Source organism: Silurus meridionalis, chromosome 17 (assembly GCF_014805685.1).
Source record: "Silurus meridionalis isolate SWU-2019-XX chromosome 17, ASM1480568v1, whole genome shotgun sequence".
NCBI classification, from domain to species: Eukaryota; Metazoa; Chordata; class Actinopteri; order Siluriformes; family Siluridae; genus Silurus; species Silurus meridionalis.
The window spans coordinates 9,477,259-9,496,105 of record NC_060900.1 but is presented as its reverse complement, the minus strand read 5'-3'; the positions used below and the strand labels follow the sequence as shown (position 1 = coordinate 9,496,105).

General features: G+C 42.5%; 5 non-coding genes across 5 annotated transcripts; all 5 read right to left on the bottom strand.

Annotated features, from left to right (window-relative positions):
• Positions 1 to 5,224: 5,224 nt before the first annotated feature.
• trnaa-ugc lies at positions 5,225 to 5,296 on the bottom strand. The gene has a single exon. It is a non-coding gene; the product is annotated as a tRNA-Ala (tRNA).
• Positions 5,297 to 5,503: 207 nt separating this feature from the next.
• Positions 5,504 to 5,574, bottom strand: trnat-ugu. The gene has a single exon. It is a non-coding gene; the product is annotated as a tRNA-Thr (tRNA).
• Positions 5,575 to 6,281: 707 nt separating this feature from the next.
• On the bottom strand, positions 6,282 to 6,351 carry trnaa-ugc. The gene has a single exon. It is a non-coding gene; the product is annotated as a tRNA-Ala (tRNA).
• A 7,514-nt stretch (positions 6,352 to 13,865) lies between these two features.
• trnaa-ugc lies at positions 13,866 to 13,936 on the bottom strand. Its single transcript has one exon. It is a non-coding gene; the product is annotated as a tRNA-Ala (tRNA).
• A 1,521-nt stretch (positions 13,937 to 15,457) lies between these two features.
• Positions 15,458 to 15,529, bottom strand: trnaa-ugc. The gene has a single exon. It is a non-coding gene; the product is annotated as a tRNA-Ala (tRNA).
• Between the last annotated feature and the right edge of the window lie 3,318 nt (positions 15,530 to 18,847).

The following is an 18,847-nucleotide window of genomic DNA, read 5'->3' as shown; positions in this document are numbered from 1 at the left end:
GATGGTAGGGAGTGGTTCTGGATTTCCTTATGCCAAGCATGCTCAACAGCTCATGGATAAGGCAACTCGAAATCCCGCCTTGGTCTGAGTGCACTCTTCTTTGCACCCCATAGTGGACAAAATACTGTTCCCACAGAACCTTAGCGACGGTTGATGCCTTTTGATCTTTCGTTGCAAAAGCTTGAGCATATCTCTTGTAATGATCTGTAACTACGAGCACATTGCAGATATTTCTGGAGTCAGGCTCAATCGTCAGAAAATCCATACAGACGAGATCCATCGCTCCATCACTGTTAAGTTACTTTCATGCGGGGCCAGTAAAACCTCTCTCGTACCAAGCCGTATGTCTTTTTAAACCCCAAATGGCCTGATTGGTCATGCAACGACTGGAGTACAGTTGTTCTGAACTCTTGTGGGAGCAACAGCTGCAAACGAGCTGATTTGTTTGGTGGATGGCTTATCCTGTACAAAACTGACTTCTCCATGATAGTGAGGTACTCTGACTTTGGACATGTGGCAGGCAGCTTGGACTGCGGTGGCAAGCAGTGTTTCCTTCCCTTCATAAGAAGTATTGTGGTCTGCATGAGGACGCCGTGACAATGCATCCGCATCGACATTTTGTTTTCCAGGCCGATACTTCAGACTAAAATCATATGTTGACAATTCCGCCAACCATCGATGCCCTGTTGCGTCCAATTTAGCAGTAGTTAAGACATACGTTAAAGGATTATTATCCGTGTGGACCTCAAACTTGACTCCATAGAGGTAATCATGCAACTTGTTGACAACAGCCCATTTCAAAGCCAGAAACTCAAGCTTATGCGTGGGATAATTATTTTCTGCTGGAGCGAGGCTTTTGCTGACAAAAGCAACTGGGCGCAAACCTTCTCCCTGATCCTGATAGAGGACACCTCCCAATCCTTCTCTGCTCGAATCAACATGCAGCACATATGACAGTTTTGGGTTGGCGATTGCCAGCACAGGCGCCTCTGTAAGACTTCTCTTTAAAGCCTCAAAAGCTTTCCCACAGTCTTTATCCCACCTAGTCCCAAAAGTCTCAGAAGGATGGTACCAATCTTTTGTTACTGTGCCTGCTTGTGCTTTGATGTCTTTAGTTTTCTTTGCCCCTTTTCCTGTCTTTCCAGCCACAATGCAGCCCTTAAGCAACTGGTTGAGTGGATAACAGACTCGAGAGAAATCCTTTACAAAACGTCTGTAATAGCCACCCAGGAAAGACAAAGCATCTTCCACACGAGGGACTGTATACTGGTCCGTAATCGTTCTCCTGTTTAACGTTCTATAGTCCACACACATGCGTATAGTGCCGTTTTTCTTGCGAACCACAACTATTGGTAAAGCATAAGGGCTTCTGGAGTCTGAAATGATTCCCACCTTTTTAAGATCATTCAGATGCTTCCTCACATTCTCCAAATCACCCAGTGGTAACCATCTAGAACGTTCTCGGAAAGGTCTATCATCTGTCACACGAATGCTGTGTTGTGTGCTCTTTGCACAACCCACATCAAACTCACTGCAGGAGAAAACCTCTTTTCTCCATCATCTTTGACACAGTCGTTCCTTCCACACAGGAACAGAGTCACCAAAGTTGAAAGAAGACGGGACAATAGAGATGTTCCTAGAGTAGAGACCTCTAGGAAACTTTGGAATACCAACGACTGTTGCAACGCTGCCAGGTGGCAGAGTGAAAGGCTTGTCTCTTGTGAACCAGACTGTTCCTCTTTTGTCTCAGCTGTGTCGAGTTTCCCAACTTCTCACAAACTTCTTTTACTGGATGAACAGACAGGGTGTTAAGGAAATTGTCTCCTCCATGTGTTTTGCATGCATGGAACAGTCTTGAACTATAGAGGTGTTTGTGCCAACCACAATGGAAACATTCCTGTCATGACCGGATCTGGACACACACCGTCTCAGCCACTCCTTTTGTCTCAGTAAACTCAAGCTTCAAGCACATATAACCATTATATGGATACTCCTTTGCACTGAGGCCCCAAATCTCCAGGCACTCAATAGGGGTCAAAGGCAGGTGCTTCAGATACTTGTCATAAAAGGAGCGATACAGTAGAGTAACTTGGGACCCGCTATCAAGTAAAGCTTTGGCGTAAATGCCCTCAATTTGTACCGAGACAATAGAGCTAGGTCCAACTAAACCCTCTGGCAGGTTAGCCCGTTTTCTGGTAGCGTGTCACACCTTGTGGAACGATCTTCCGGAGCGTCAGGCCGTTTACTGAGCCCCTGGAAAGTTTCCGTCGGCTGTTTTATTTTCAAGAGACGCTTGTTCACTTTTCTGAGATTTTGACACTCCGCTGGAAATGACCATCTTCACCACATTTGTAACAAAGACATCAGCACGATACTGAGGTTTGGGAGCTCTCCTTCACGTGCATATGAGTTCCCAGTAGCTTTCTGGCTGGGGTTCTGGTCTACCTGCTGTGCCATACTTGCTAATGCAGTCACAGAGGCCGAAAAGAGGCGTGCAACCTCAGTCTTGAGACCTTAAAATGTTTTCCTTAAACTCTCTATTGCAGGATCTTGCAGGACTGGCGCAGACTCTGGTAGTACAGATACAACTGAGGCTGTAGCACACTCTGCACGCTTACTAATAGCTAAAGATGCAAACTTTTCATTCGGTCTTTCAAGGACCATCTCCTCTTCTTCTCTTACATCCCAAAGCAACTCAGTAAAGCTGGGAGGAGGCTTGAGTTTGTAAGTCAGTCTTATGCGAAGGGCTACGAGATCATGGGGCAGAGAGCCTCTAGCAACTTGATCAGTGCGCCGTTCATGTCTTTCACTTCAATTCCACCTTTATAGACTGCATGCAATAGCTTGTCTAATCTGAGTAAGTAGGCTGATAATTTCTCACCATCTTGCTGGAATGTGTTACGCAACCTCACCATGAGATCAGCTGCACTGTCTGTGGTTCCAAAAGCTGTTTCTAGGGCTTTATGGTAGTCATTGGCAGTGGCCTGGGGATTTGTGACTCTCAAACCTCTGACCATATCTGCTGCTGGCCCTTTAAGACTCTCAGCTACTCTCTGTCTCTTAACAACATCAGAACACTGCCACTCGTTCAACATGTGGGTGGTCTGTTCCACATCGTACTCCTCTTCTCCATATGGAGTGGGTTTCATGTTTTCACCTGAAAACGTAGCTTGATAGCCCTGGCCGTCTACAGGCGTGGCTTGACATTTTCAACTAGTGAGGAGATGGCATTCACCAGCTTTGTGTTCAGGTCTGGAGCGGTGGGTGGAGCAGAAGCAGAGTTTAGTAAACCTGTGACATCAGCTAGTGTCTTCCCTTTATTTGCTAAAAATGACAGTAACTTGGACTGAAAGTCTCTTTCATCAGTTACATGAACACGCTGGGTCTCAGTAACATTCACTATCCAAGGTCCAAACTCATCTCCAGCTAGTAACTGTTCAGGTATGTCAGACTTGATCATATCATTAATAGTTTCGACTAAAACTAACTGGCTTTTACTGAAGTGTTCAACACACCGTCCTCTTATTTTACAGGGACCGAAAACTTCAGCCTCATCCAGTACCTTATACATAGTCTCATCAGTAACATCAAGAGAAACCTTACTAAGCACAAATGCTTTCTTTGCATCCATACCTTTACCTTTACACCATTTGATAGTCTGTTCTGACTCCATGTTATATCAGCTTTAGATACACAGGACAAAAAAATAAAATAATAATAATCTCTGAAACATAAATGACTATGGGGCTTTTAAGCCACCTCATTTAACACTGACTTTCCCCTTTTTTTTTATGCTCACATGAACAAAACAACAGTAAACAAGATCGCAGATGGGCCCCCACTTGTAACCCTCTTTCTCAATTATACTTTTTCGGGATTTATCATGTGCATGGGGAAATTAATTGATGAGAGGTTACTAAAATTTTAAATCAGGATGCATACAAAACTAAACTAAACTCCGGACATGCAACTCTGGCTAGAGTGTGGAGAGGCCTGGTTAGCTTGAGTATAGCTATACTGCGTTCATTTGTTTTTTTTCTTGTGAGCATAAAACTCCCATGCACATGTACTTAAACACCATAACCCTTATTTGGGAAACAAATCAAATCAGAGATCACACCAAATCACACAAACTTAAATATCAGACCACAAATATTAAATGTTAAACATCAAAATGTATTTGTATTTTTTTTTTAGAACTAGATGAGTACCTTTTCAACATGTCTTTGTAATTCACATAAAATAAATGAACAATACCCCGGGGTTTTTTTTTCTACCTATAAGTTTCATCAGTTTTGTGGTACCACAGTGTTGGCGTACTCATGGTTTTGTCTGTGCTCATGGTTCCTTGGTAACAGAAAGATGATAACAGTAAGATGATAGTGACCATCTATCCAAACCGTTCCATCCCATGGTGAAATACGCAATGAAGAAACCCGTCATGAAGCTCCGTCTCGCTCGTGCAAAGACAGACACCTCACAACCTACAGCGAATCCTGAGCACACATACAGTAGCAACAGCTACAGCAGCATCTGATGCACACTATACTCACTCAGAAACTCGGCGGCAAAGTGGGTTTCTAGCTATGTATTAGCATTTCGCACATGGCTATGGCGTTGGCTACACTTCAGTAAGATTTCCGTGGCCGATTTAACCAGCTCCAAAAAAACGCTCCCTCTCCCTTTTTACCAAAGTTACACACTGACAAAAGAAAACCCAGAAAAAAATAATCACTCGCTTTGATAACCAGTAATGTAATCAATCCTACAAACGTACAACTCTCTCACAGCCATCTCTCGGTGTGTGTTTTCTTTTTCCCGCCCCCTCAATATTCCGATCGGTTACCATACTGCTCTCTGGATGGCACTCATTGGATAACAAACAAAACTGACACCTGACCATCCAATACAAATAAAATGACAGAGGGTTCAAAGGTTTACTCAAAACAGCAGATATTTCAAACATCTCACAACTTTAACAAATATGAATTAATATTAAATGTTACTATCAAAAGGTTTTATAAACAAAGGGCAATTAAATCTGGCCCATATTTCAGAATATACAGTATATCTGTTAACGGAACACAAAATAAACAATATATAAATTTAGCAGGGTGCTACATTGATATGTATCTCAGGTAATATGGGCTGTAGTGAGATAGGTTACAACTGGAAGCAGAAACATTTAGGAGGTTGCCTATATTATGTCTTTAAAGAAACAACCTGGAGATGCTGGGGCTTAAACCCAGGACCTCATACATGCAAAACATGCGCTCTACCACTGAACTACATCCCCAGCTGTAGCTGTTGAAGTGTAAGGATTCAGACCAGGACCTCACACTTGCAGATTTCAACCATAATAAACATCCCAAAACACAAATCCCCTGCGATTTGAGCTTTGCCTGGAGAACACAAAGGCAAATCAAGAAGCTGCTTCAAGTTGAACAGAAATTTTATTGAACTGCACAAGATGAAAGTGAGCAAGAAGAATGACTCACCAAACAGGCATGAATGGGATTGAACCCATGATCTTCGGTTTACAAGACCGACGCCTTGCCACTTGGCCATCATGCCATTTAAGAGAGCTTGAGTGTCATTCAACATATCAACTCACATTAAAATAGAGCATGCTTTTGTTGAGTAATATGCACTGACATTCAAGCTTTCATAATCAATCCATATTTTTGGAGCTCACATGACCATACAACAAGAATATGCGCACCTAAAACTTATAGACATTTTATGCATTATAAAGAAGCAGCTTGGAGATGCTGATTGAACCCAGGACCTCATACATGCAAAGCATGCTCTACCACTGAGCTACATCCCCAGCTGGCTCTGTTGAGTGTAAGGATTCAGACCAGGACCTCACGCTTGCAAATTAAATCTATTAATAAACATCCCAAAACACACATTCCTGCGATTTGAGCTTTGCCTGAGAACACAAAGGCAAATCAAGAAGCTGCTTCAAGTTGAACAGAAATTTTATTGAACTGGACAAGATGAAAGTGAGCAAAGATACAACAAACAGGCATGAATGGGAATTGAACCCATGATCTTCAGTTTACAATACCTACGCCTTGCCACTTGGCCATCATGCCATTTAAGAGCTTGAGTGTGTCATTCAACATACCAACTCACCATAAACTAAAGTGTTGCATAATATGCACTGACATTCAAAATCAATCCATATTTTTGGAGCTCACATGACTCACAACCATACAACAAGAATATGCGCATCTAAAACTTATAGACATTTTATGCATTATAAAGAAGTAGCTTGGAGATGCTGGGGATTGAACCCAGGACCTCATACATGCAAAGCATGCTCTACCACTGAGCTACATCCCCAGGTAAGCCTATCACTGACGGCTGGAGATTGGCATCAAACCAAGCAACTCATTTAAAAAAAAAACCCAGGTTTTAAAGCATGCACCGGAAAATTTGCTGAGAAAACGATTTTCTCCTTGGCCATCATGAACAAACAGGAAACCTGTACATGTTGAAAAACCAAATAGTTCACCAAACTAAAGCATGCTTTTGATGAGTGATATGCACTGACATCCAAGCTTTCATAATCAATCCATATTTTTGGAGCTCACATGACTCACGACCAAACAACATGATTATGTTCACAGAAATGTATTGGAACTGCTGAGGACAACGTCATACTTGGACATCTCGCCTCAACAGGGACCCGGCACATGGTATGCAAACAATCAGGTCATCAAAAGCAAAAAGGTGTGCACCAGTGTAAATTGGGAAAACTCAAAATTCCAATATGCAACATACCAGAATTTCTTTATTTTTAGTACATTTTTACTTCATGCTACTAAATCTAATTTTGTTCTTCTTGGCCATCACAAATAAAGAGGGAACCAGTTCATGTAAAACAACCAAATAGTTCACCAAACATAGAAGGTGTATGGTGTAAGAAGGTGCATCTACTGAGACTTGGTAAATACACAATGGCACATTGCTTATGCTGTCTTTTTTTACTTTGATTTTACGATTCTAGCGGTACTTCACAGTGGGTCTCAAATGAACCTTCAATGGGAATGAGATGAACAAAGTCCGAGTGGTACCAAACGTGCTTCCACAGTAGAAGCGTAAGCTGTTAATTTAGAAATCTTAAATGGGTATTGGACGAAGGCAATAGAGGTGTTAATGATCTGCATACACATTAGGAGTGCTGGGTGCTGATCATGAACAGGAGTGCTGGGTGCCATCATGATCAAACAGGAAACCTGTACATGTTGAAAAACCAAATAGTTCACCGAACTAAAGCATGCTTTTGATGAGTGATATGCACTGACATCCAAGCTTTCATAATCAATCCATATTTTTGGAGCTCACATGACTCACGACCAAAAACATGATTATGTTCACAGAAATGTATTGGAACTGCTGAGGACAACGCTGTCATACTTGGACATCTCGCCTCAACAGGGACCCGGCACATGGTATGCAAACAATCAGGTCATCAAAAGCAAAAAGGTGTGCAACCGAGCCATTATGGATGCACAAGCCAGTGCACTCTTAGTGGCGGTCCCAAGCCCGAGTAAATGGGGAGGGTTGTGTTAGGAAGGGCATCCAGCGTAAAAACATGTGCCAAATCAAATATACGGGTCACAAATAAGAATTTCATACCGGATCGGTCGAGGCCCGGGTTAACGGGTCAACGACCGCCACAGGTATCGTTAGCCGACAGGGTACCGGTGGAAATTGGGCTACTGTTGGCCGAAGGAGGAGAAGGAGAGGAGGAAGACGTCTACAGAGATGGCAGGGAAAGGAGCAGTGTAGGAGAATGGAGGTTAGGGTTGGTACTTTAAATGTCGGTACTATGACGGGAAAGGGAGAGAGGTAGCTGATATGATGGAGAGGAGAAAGGTAGATATGCTGTGTGTTCAGGAGACCAAGTGGAAAGGAGTAAGGCCAGGAACATTGGAGGTGGATTTAAACTGTTTTATCATGGTGTGGATGGAAAGAGAAATGGTGTAGGGGTGATTCTGAAGGAAGAGTACAGTAAGAGTGTAGTGGAGGTGAAGAGAGTTTCTGATAGGGTGATGATCGTGAAGGTGGAAGTTGAAGGGATGATGATAAATGTCATCAGTGCCTATGCTCCACAAGTTGGCTGTGAGATGGAGGAGAAGGAAAGATTCTGGAGTGAATTAGATGAAGTGGTAGATGGTGTACCTAGGAAAGAACGGTTGGTGATTGGGGACTTTAATGGGCATGTAGGTGAAGGAACAGAGGTGACGAGGAAGTGATGGGTAGGTATGGTTTTAAGGAGAGGAATGTGGAAGGGCAAATGGTGGTAGATTTTGCTAAAAGAATGGAAATGGCAGTGGTGAACACTTATTTTAAGAAGAAGGAGGATCATAGGGTGACGTATAAGAGTGGAGGAAGGTGCACACAGGTGGACTATGTGCTATGCAGGAGATGCAACCTGAAGGAGATTGGAGACTGTAAGGTGTTGGCAGGGGACAGTGTAGCTAGACAGCATCGGATGGTGGTCTGTAGGATGGTTGTGGAGGCGAAGAAGAAGAGGAGGAGAGTGAGGACTGAAAGAAGAATAAGATGGTGGAAACTGAAGGAGGAAGAGTGTAGTGTGAGGTTCAGGGAAGAGGTCAGTGAGAGGCTCAGTGGTGTTAAGGAGGTGTTGGATGATTGGGCAACTACTGCAGGAGTGATGAGGGAGGCAGCTAGAAAAGTACTTGGTGAGACATCTGGAAATAGAAAGGAAGACAAGGAGACGTGGTGGTGGAATGAGGAAGTGCAGGAGGCATAAGGAGAAAGAGGTTGGCAAAACAGAAGTGGGATAGACAGAGTGATGAGAAAAGTAGGCAGGAGTACAAGGAGATGCAGCAGGTTAAGAGGATGTGGCGAAAGCCAAGGAAAAGGCATATGAGGAGCTGTATGAGAGGTTGGACACTAAGGAAGGAGAAAAGGATTTATACAGATTTCAGGCAGAGGGACCGAGCTGGAAAGGATGTACTGCAAGTTAGAGCAGTAAAGGATGGATAGGGAAATGTGTTGACTAGTGAGGAGAGTGTGTTGAGAAGGTGGAGGGAGTATTTTGAGCAGCTGATGAATGAAGAAAATCAGAGAGAGAAGGTTGGATGATGTGGAGATGGTGAAGCAGGATGTAGATAGGATTAGTAAGGAGGAAGTGAGAGCAGCGATTAAGAGGATGAAGAGTGGAAAGTCGGTTGGTACCAGATGACATACCGGTAGAAGCGTGGAGATGTTTAGGAGATGGCAGGAGTTTTGACCAGATTGTTTAACAGGATTTTGGAAGGTGAGAAGATGCCTGAGGAATGGAGAAGAAGTGTGCTTGTAATCTTTAAGAATAAAGGAGATGTGCAGACCTGAAGTAACTACAAATTAAGTTGATCAGTCACACCATGAAGTTATGGGAAAGAGTAGTGGAAGCCAGGCTGAGAGAAGAGGTGACCATCTGTGAGCAACAGTATGGTTTCATGCCAAGGAGGAGCGCCACAGATGCCTTATTTGCTTTGAGAATGTTGATGGAGAAGTATAGAGAAGGACAGAAGGAATTGCATTGTGTATTTGTGGATTTAGAGAAGGCCTACGACAGGGTGCCAAGAGAGGAGTTGTGGTATTGTATGAGGAAGTCAGGTGTGTCAGAGAAGTATGTGAGGGTGGTGCAGGACATGTATGAGAACAGTGTGACAACAGTGAAGTGTGCAGTAGGTACGACAGACTGGTTTAGGGTGAAGGTTGGACTGCATCAAGGATCGGCCCTGAGCCCTTTCCTGTTTGCAGTGGTGATGGACAGGTTGACGGACGAGGTCAGACAGGAGCCTCCCTGGACTATGATGTTTGCGGATGATATTGTGATTTGTTGTGAGAGTAGGGAGCAGGTTGAGAAGAGCCTGGAGAGGTGGAGATATGCGCTGGAGAGAAGGGGAATGAAACTCAGTAGGAGTAAGACAGAATACATGTGTGTGAATGAGAGGGAGGGCAGTGGAGTGGTGCAGTTGCAGGAGAAGAGCTGGAGAAGGTGGAGGAGTATTTTGAGCAGCTGATGAATGAAGAAAATCAGAGAGAGAAGGTTGGATGATGTGGAGATGGTGAAGCAGGATGTAGATAGGATTAGTAAGGAGGAAGTGAGAGCAGCGATTAAGAGGATGAAGAGTGGAAAGTCGGTTGGTACCAGATGACATACCGGTAGAAGCGTGGAGATGTTTAGGAGATGGCAGTGAGTTTTTGACCAGATTGTTTAACAGGATTTTGGAAGGTGAGAAGATGCCTGAGGAATGGAGAAGAAGTGTGCTTGTACCGATCTTTAAGAATAAAGGAGATGTGCAGACCTGAAGTAACTACAGAATTAAGTTGATCAGTCACACCATGAAGTTATGGGAAAGAGTAGTGGAAGCCAGGCTGAGAGAAGAGGTGACCATCTGTGAGCAACAGTATGGTTTCATGCCAAGGAGGAGCGCCACAGATGCCTTATTTGCTTTGAGAATGTTGATGGAAGTATAGAGAAGGACAGAAGGAATTGCATTGTGTATTTGTGGATTTAGAGAAGGCCTACGACAGGGTGCCAAGAGAGGAGTTGTGGTATTGTATGAGGAAGTCAGGTGTGTCAGAGAAGTATGTGAGGGTGGTGCAGGACATGTATGAGAACAGTGTGACAACAGTGAAGTGTGCAGTAGGTACGACAGACTGGTTTAGGGTGAAGGTTGGACTGCATCAAGGATCGGCCCTGAGCCCTTTCCTGTTTGCAGTGGTGATGGACAGGTTGACGAGGTCAGACAGGAGCCTCCTGGACTATGATGTTTGCGGATGATATTGTGATTTGTGGTGAGAGTAGGGAGCAGGTTGAGAAGAGCCTGGAGAGGTGGAGATATGCGCTGGAGAGAAGGGGAATGAAACTCAGTAGGAGTAAGACAGAATACATGTGTGTGAATGAGAGGGAGGGCAGTGGAGTGGTGCAGTTGCAGGAGAAGAGCTGGAGAAGGTGGAGGATTTCAGGTACCTGGGGTCAACAGTGCAAAGTAATGGAGAGTGTGTTAGAGAAGTGAAGAAAAGAGTGCAGGCAGGGTGGAGTGGGTGGAGAAGAGTGACAGGAGTGATTTGTGATAGTAGGGTATCTGCAAAATGAAAGGGAAAGTTTATAGGACTGTGGTGAGACCTGCGATGTTGTATGGATTAGAGACAGTGGCATTGAGTAAAAGACAGGAGGTGGAGCTGGAGGTAGCAGAGCTGAATATGTTGAGGTTTTCGTTGGGAGTGACGAGGATGGATAAGATTAGAAATGAGTTTATGAGAGGGACAGCATGTAGGATGTTTTGGTGACAAGGTGAGGGAGGCGAGATTGAGATGGTTTGGACATGTGCAGAGGAGGGACATGAATTATATTGGTAGAAGAATGCTGAGGATGGAGCCACCAGTAGGAGGAAAGAGGAAGGCCAAGAAGGAGGTTCATGGATGGTGAGGGAAGACATGCAGGTAGTTGGTGTAAAAGAGGCAGATGTAGAGGACATGGTATGGAGACGGATGATCCGCTGTGGCAAAATGAGCAAAGGAAAGAAGAAGAAGAAGTCACACCATGAAGTTATGGGAAAGAGTAGTGAAGACAGGCTGAGAAGAGGTGACCATCTGTGAGCAACAGTATTCATGCAGGAAGAGCACCACAGATGCCTTATTTGCTTTGAGGATGTTGATGGAGAAGTATAGAGAAGGACAGAAGGAATTGCATTGTGTATTTGTGGATTTAGAGAAACTAAGGGAGTGCCAAGAGAGGAGTTGTGGTATTGTGAAAGTCAGGTGTCAGAAGTATGTGAGGGTGGTGCAGGACATGTATGAGACAGTGTGACAAAGTGCAGGGTACCAGACTGGTTTAGGGTGAAGGTTGGACTGCATCAAGGTGAGCCCTTTCCTGTTTGCAGTGGTGATGGACAGGTTGACGAGGTCAGACAGGAGCCTCCTGGACTATGATGTTTGCGGATGATATTGTGATTTGTGGTGAGAGTAGGAGCAGGGTGAGAAGAGCCTGAGAGGTGGAGATATGCGCTGGAGAGAAGGGGAATGAAACTCAGTAGGAGTAAGACAGAATACATGTGTGTGAATGAGAGGGAGGGCAGTGGAGTGGTGCAGTTGCAGGAGAAGAGCTGGAGAAGGTGGAGGATTTCAGGTACCTGGGGTCAACAGTGCAAAGTAATGGAGAGTGTGTTAGAGAAGTAAAGAAAAGAGTGCAGGCAGGGTGGAGTGGGTGGAGAAGAGTGACAGGAGTGATTTGTGATAGAAGAGTATCTGCAAGAATGAAAGGGAAAGTTTATAGGACTGTGGTGAGACCTGCGATGTTGTATGGATTAGAGACAGTGGCATTGAGTAAAGACAGGAGATGGAGCTGAGGTAGCAGAGCTAAAGATATTGAGGTTTCGTTTGACATGGACAAGATTAGAAATGAGTTTATTAGAGGGACAGCATGTAGGATGTTTTGGTGACAAGGTGAGGGAGGCGAGATTGAGATGGTTTGGACATGTGCAGGAGGGACATGAATTATATTGGTAGAAGAATACTGAGGATGGAGCCACCAGGTAGGAGGAAAAGAGGAAGGCCAAGGAGGAGGTTCATGGATGTGGTGAGGGAAGACATGCAGGTAGTTGGTGTGAAAGAGGCAGATGTAGAGGACATGGTATGGAGACGGATGATCCGCTGTGGCGACCTAATAAGCAAGAAGAAGAAGAAGAAAGCAAAAAGGTGTGCACCAGTGTAAATTGGGAAAACTCAAAATTCCAATATGCAACATACCAGAATTTCTTTATTTTTAGTACATTTTACTTCATGCTACTGAATCTAATTTTGTTCTTCTTGGCCATCACAAATAAAGAGGAACCAGTTCATGTAAAACAACCAAATAGTTCACCAAACATAGAAGGTGTATGGTGTAAGAAGGTGCATCTACTGAGACTTGGTAAATACACAATGGCACATTGCTTATGCTGTCTTTTTTACTTTGATTTTACAATTCTAGCGGTACTTCACAGTGGGTCTCAAATGAACCTTCAATGGAATGAGATGAACAAAGTCAGTGGTACCAGCGTGCTTCACAGTAGAGCGTAAGTTAATTTAGAAATCTTAAATGGGTATTGGACAAGGCAATAGAGGTGTTAATGATCTGCATACACATTAGGAGTGCTGGTGCTGCAGCCATGCTAATACTGTTGTTCACAAAGGTTTTCCATCAAAGCAGCATGTTGGAAGGTCTCACTTGGTTGTTTTATCTCAACTTGATATGTATCTCAGGTAATATGGTCTGTAGTGAGATAGGTTACAACTGGAAGCAGAAACATTTAGGAGGTTGCTTAAATTATGTCTTTAAAGAAACAACCTGGAGATGCTGGGCTTGAACCCAGGACCTCATACAAACATGCGCTCTACCACTGAGCTACATCCCCAGCTGTAGCTGTTGAAGTGTAAGGCATTCAGCCCAGGACCTCACACAGATTACAAACCATATTTAAACATCCCAAAACACAAATCTGCGATTTGAGCTTTGCCTGAAGAACACAAAGGCAAATCAAGAAGCTGCTTCAAGTTGAACAGAAATTTTATTGAACTGACAAGATGAAAGTGAGCAAAGATACAACAAACAGGCATGAATAAATTGAACCCACGATCTTGTTTACAATACGCCTTGCCACTTGGCCATCATGCCATTTGAGAGAGCTTGAGTGTCATTCAACATACCAACTCACCAAAACTAAAGTGTTGTAATATGCACTGACATTCAAAATCAATCCATATTTTTGGAGCTCACATGACTCACAACCATACAACAAGAATATGCGCATCTAAAACTTATAGACATTTTATGCATTATAAAGAAGTACTTGAGATGCTGGGATTGAACCCAGGACCTCATACATGCAAAGCATGCGCTCTACCACTGAGCTACATCCCAGGTAAGCTCCTATTACTGTGCTGGAATTGGCATCAAACCAAGCAACACATTTAAAAAACCCTTTTTAAAGCATGCATCAAAATTGCTGAGAAAACGATCTATCATGAACAAACAGGAAACCTGTACATGTTGAAAAACCAAATAGTTCACCAAACTAAAGCATGCTTTTGATGAGTGATATGCACTGACATCAAGCTTTCATAATCAATCCATATTTTTGGAGCTCATGACTCACGACCAAACAACATGATTATGTTCACAGAAATGTATTGAACTGCTGAGGACAACACCGTCATACTTGGACATCTCGCCTCAACAGGGACCCGCACATGGTATGCAAACAATCAGGTCATCAAAAGCAAAAGGTGCACCAGTGTAAATTGGGAAAACTCAAAATTCCAATATGCAACATACCAGAATTTCTTTATTTTTAGTACATTTTACTTCATGCTACTAAATCTAATTTTGTTCTTCTTGGCCATCACAAATAAAGAGGAACCAGTTCATGTAAAACAACCAAATAGTTCACCAAACATAGAAGGTGTATGGTGTAAGAAGGTGCATCTACTGAGACTTGGTAAATACACAATGGCACATTGCTTATGCTGTCTTTTTTTACTTTGATTTTACGATTCTAGCGGTACTTCACAGTGGGTCTCAAATGAACCTTCAACAATGAGATGAACAAAGTCCGAGTGGTATACTTCCACAGTATAAGCGTAAGCTGTTAATTTATAAATCTTAAATGGGTATTGGACGAAGGCAATAGAGGTGTTAATGATCTGCATACACATTAGGAGTGCTGGGTGCTGAAGCCATGCTAAAACTGTTGTTCACAAAGGTTTTCCATCAAAGCAGCATGTTGGAAGGTCTCACTTGGTTGTTTATCTCAACTTGATATGTATCTCAGGTAATATGGGCTGTAGTGAGATAGGTTACAACTGGAAGCAGAAACATTTAGGAGGTTGCCTAAATGATGTCTTTAAAGAAACAACCTGGAGATGCTGGGGCTTGAACCCAGGACCTCATACATGCCCGACCACTGAGCTACATCCCAGCTGAACCTGTTGAAGTGTAAGGCATTCAGCCCAGGACCTCACGCTTGCAGATTACAAACCATATTAAAAATCCCAAAACACAAATCTGCGATTTGAGCTTTGCCTGAAGAACACAAAGGCAAATCAAGAAGCTGCTTCAAGTTGAACAGAAATGTAATTGAACTGCACAGGATGAAAGTGAGCAAAGAAGAATGACTCACCAAACAGGCATGAATGGGATTGAACCACGATATTCTTTTTTGATGACGCCTTGCCACTTGGCCATCATGCCATTTAAGAGAGCTTGAGGTGTCAACATATCAACTCACTTTAAAATAGAGCATGCTTTTGTTGCAATATGCACTGACATTCAAGTTTCATAATCAATCCATATTTTTGGAGCTCACATGACTCACAACCATACAACAAGAATATGCGCGCACCCAAAACTTATAGACATTTTATGCATTATAAAGAAGCAGCTTGGAGATGCTGGGGATTGAACCCAGCACCTCAGACACGCAAAGCATGCGCTCTACCGCTGAGCTACATCCCCAGCTGAACCTGTTGAAGTGTAAGGGATTAAGACCAGGACCATAAGCTTGCAAATTAAATCTATTATTAAACATCCCAAAAGACACAATGCCTGCAAATTGAGCTTTGCCTGAAGAACACAAAGGTAAATCAAGAAGCTGCTTCAAGTTGAACAGAAATTTTATTGAACTTCACAAGATGAAAGTGAGCAAAGATACAACAAACAGGTATGAATGGGAATTGAACCCACGATCTTCAGTTTACAATACCTACGCCTTGCCACTTGGCCATCATGCCATTTAAGAGAGCTTGAGTGTGTCATTCAACATACCAACTCACCAAAAACTAAAGTGTTGCATAATATGCACTGACATTCAAAATCAATCCATATTTTTGGAGCTCACATGACTCACAACCATACAACAAGAATATGCGCATCTAAAACTTATAGACATTTTATGCATTATAAAGAAGTAGCTTGGAGATGCTGGGATTGAACCCAGGACCTCAGACATGCAAAGCATGCGCTACCACTGAGCTACATCCCCAGGTAAGCTCCTGCAACTGACGGCTGGGTTGGCATCAAACCAAGCAACTCATTTAAAAATAAAAACAGTTTTTAAAGCATGCTAAAATTTGCTGAGAAAACGATTTTTCCCACATCATGAACAAACAGGAAACCTGTACATGTTGAAAAACCAAATAGTTCACCAAACTAAAGCATGCTTTTGATGAGTGATATGCACTGACATCCAAGCTTTCATAATCAATCCATATTTTTGGAGCTCACATGACTCACGACCAAACAACATGATTATGTTCACAGAATGTATTGAACTGCTGAGGACAACGCCGTCATACTTGGACATCTCTCAACAGGGACCCGCACATGGTATGCAAACAATCAGGTCATCAAAAGCAAAAGGTGTGCACCAGTGTAAATTGGAAAACTTAAAATTCAATAAACATACCAGAATTTCTTTATTTTTAGTACATTTTACTTCATGCTACTAAATCTAATTTTGTTCTTCTTGGCCATCACAAATAAAGAGGGAACCAGTTCATGTAAAACAACCAAATAGTTCACCAAACATAGAAGGTGTATGGTGTAAGAAGGTGCATCTACTGAGACTTGGTAAATACACAATGGCACATTGCTTATGCTGTCTTTTTTTACTTTGATTTTACGATTCTAGCGGTACTTCACAGTGGGTCTCAAATGAACCTTCAACGGGAATGAGATGAACAAAGTCCGAGTGGTACCAAACGTGCTTCCACAGTATAAGCGTAAGCTGTTAATTTATAAATCTTAAATGGGTATTGGACGAAGGCAATAGAGGTGTTAATGATCTGCATACATTAGGGTGCTGGGTGCTGAAGCCATGCTAAAACTGTTGTTCACAAAGGTTTTCCATCAAAGCAGCATGTTGGAAGGTCTCACTTGGTTGTTTAATCTCAACTTAATATGTATCTCAGGTTATATGGGCTGTAGTGAGATAGGTTACAACTGGAAGCAGAAACATTTAGGAGTTTGCTTAAATTGTTTCTTTAAAGAAACAACCTGGAGATGCTGGGGCTTGAACCCAGGACCTCATACATGCAAAGCATGCGCTCTACCACTGAGCTACATCCCAGCTGAACCTGTTGAAGTGTAAGGCATTCAGCCCAGGACCTCACGCTTGCAGATTACAAACCATATTAAACATCCCAAAACACATTCCCTCGATTTGAGCTTTGCCTGAAGAACACAAAGGCAAATCAAGAAGCTGCTTCAAGTTGAACAGAAATGTAATTGAACTGCACAGGATGAAAGTGAGCAAAGAAGAATGACTCACCAAACAGGCATGAATGGGATTGAACAGATATTCGTTTAAGAGACGCTGCCACTTGGCCATCATGCCATTTAAGAGAGCTTGAGGTGTCAACATATCAACTCACTTTAAAATAGAGCATGCTTTTGTTGCAATATGCACTGACATTCAAGTTTCATAATCAATCCATATTTTTGGAGGTCACATGACAGATATACAACAAGAATATGCGCACCCAAAACTTATAGACATTTTATGCATTATAAAGAAGCAGCTTGGAGATGCTGGGATTGAACCCAGGACCTCAGACATGCAAAGCATGCGCTACCACTGAGCTACATCCCAGCTGAACCTGTTGAAGTGTAAGGATTAAGACCAGGACCATAAGCTTGCAAATTAAATCTTATTAAACATCCCAAAAGACACAATGCCTGCAAATTGAGCTTTGCCTGAAGAACACAAAGGTAAATCAAGAAGCTGCTTCAAGTTGAACAGAAATTTTATTGAACTTCACAAGATGAAAGTGAGCAAAGATACAACAAACAGGTATGAATGGGATTGAACCCATGATCTTCAGTTTACAACGCCTTGCCACTTGGCCATCATCAAGAGAGCTTGAGTGTCATTCAACATACCAACTCACCAAAAACTAAAGTGTTGCATAATATGCACTGACATTCAAAATCAATCCATATTTTTGGAGCTCACATGACTCACAACCATACAACAAGAATATGCGCATCTAAAACTTATAGACATTTTATGCATTATAAAGAAGTAGCTTGGAGATGCTGGGATTGAACCCAGGACCTCATACATGCAAAGCATGCGCTACCACTGAGCTACATCCAGGTAACTTAATAGGAATTCACCAAACCAAGCAACTCATTTAAAAATAAAAACAGTTTTTAAAGCATGCTGAAAATTGAAAAGATTACATCATGAACAAACAGGAAACCTGTACATGTTGAAAAACCAAATAGTTCACCAAACTAAAGCATGCTTTTGATGAGTGATATGCACTGACATCCAAGCTTTCATAATCAATCCATATTTTTGGAGCTCACATGACTCACGACCAAACAACATGATTATGTTCACAGAAATGTATTGAACTGCTGAGGACAACGCCATGGACATCTCTAGGGACCCGCACATGGTATGCAAACAATCAGGTCATCAAAAGCAAAAGGTGTGCACCAGTGTAAATTGGAAAACTTAAAATTCCAATATGCAACATACCAGAATTTCTTTATTTTTAGTACATTTTTACTTCATGCTACTAAATCTAATTTTGTTCTTCTTGGCCATCACAAATAAAGAGGGAACCAGTTCATGTAAAACAACCAAATAGTTCACCAAACATAGAAGGTGTATGGTGTAAGAAGGTGCATCTACTGAGACTTGGTAAATACACAATGGCACATTGCTTATGCTGTCTTTTTACTTTGATTTTACGATTCTAGCGGTACTTCACAGTGGGTCTCAAATGAACCTTCAATGGAATGAGATGAACAAAGTCCGAGTGG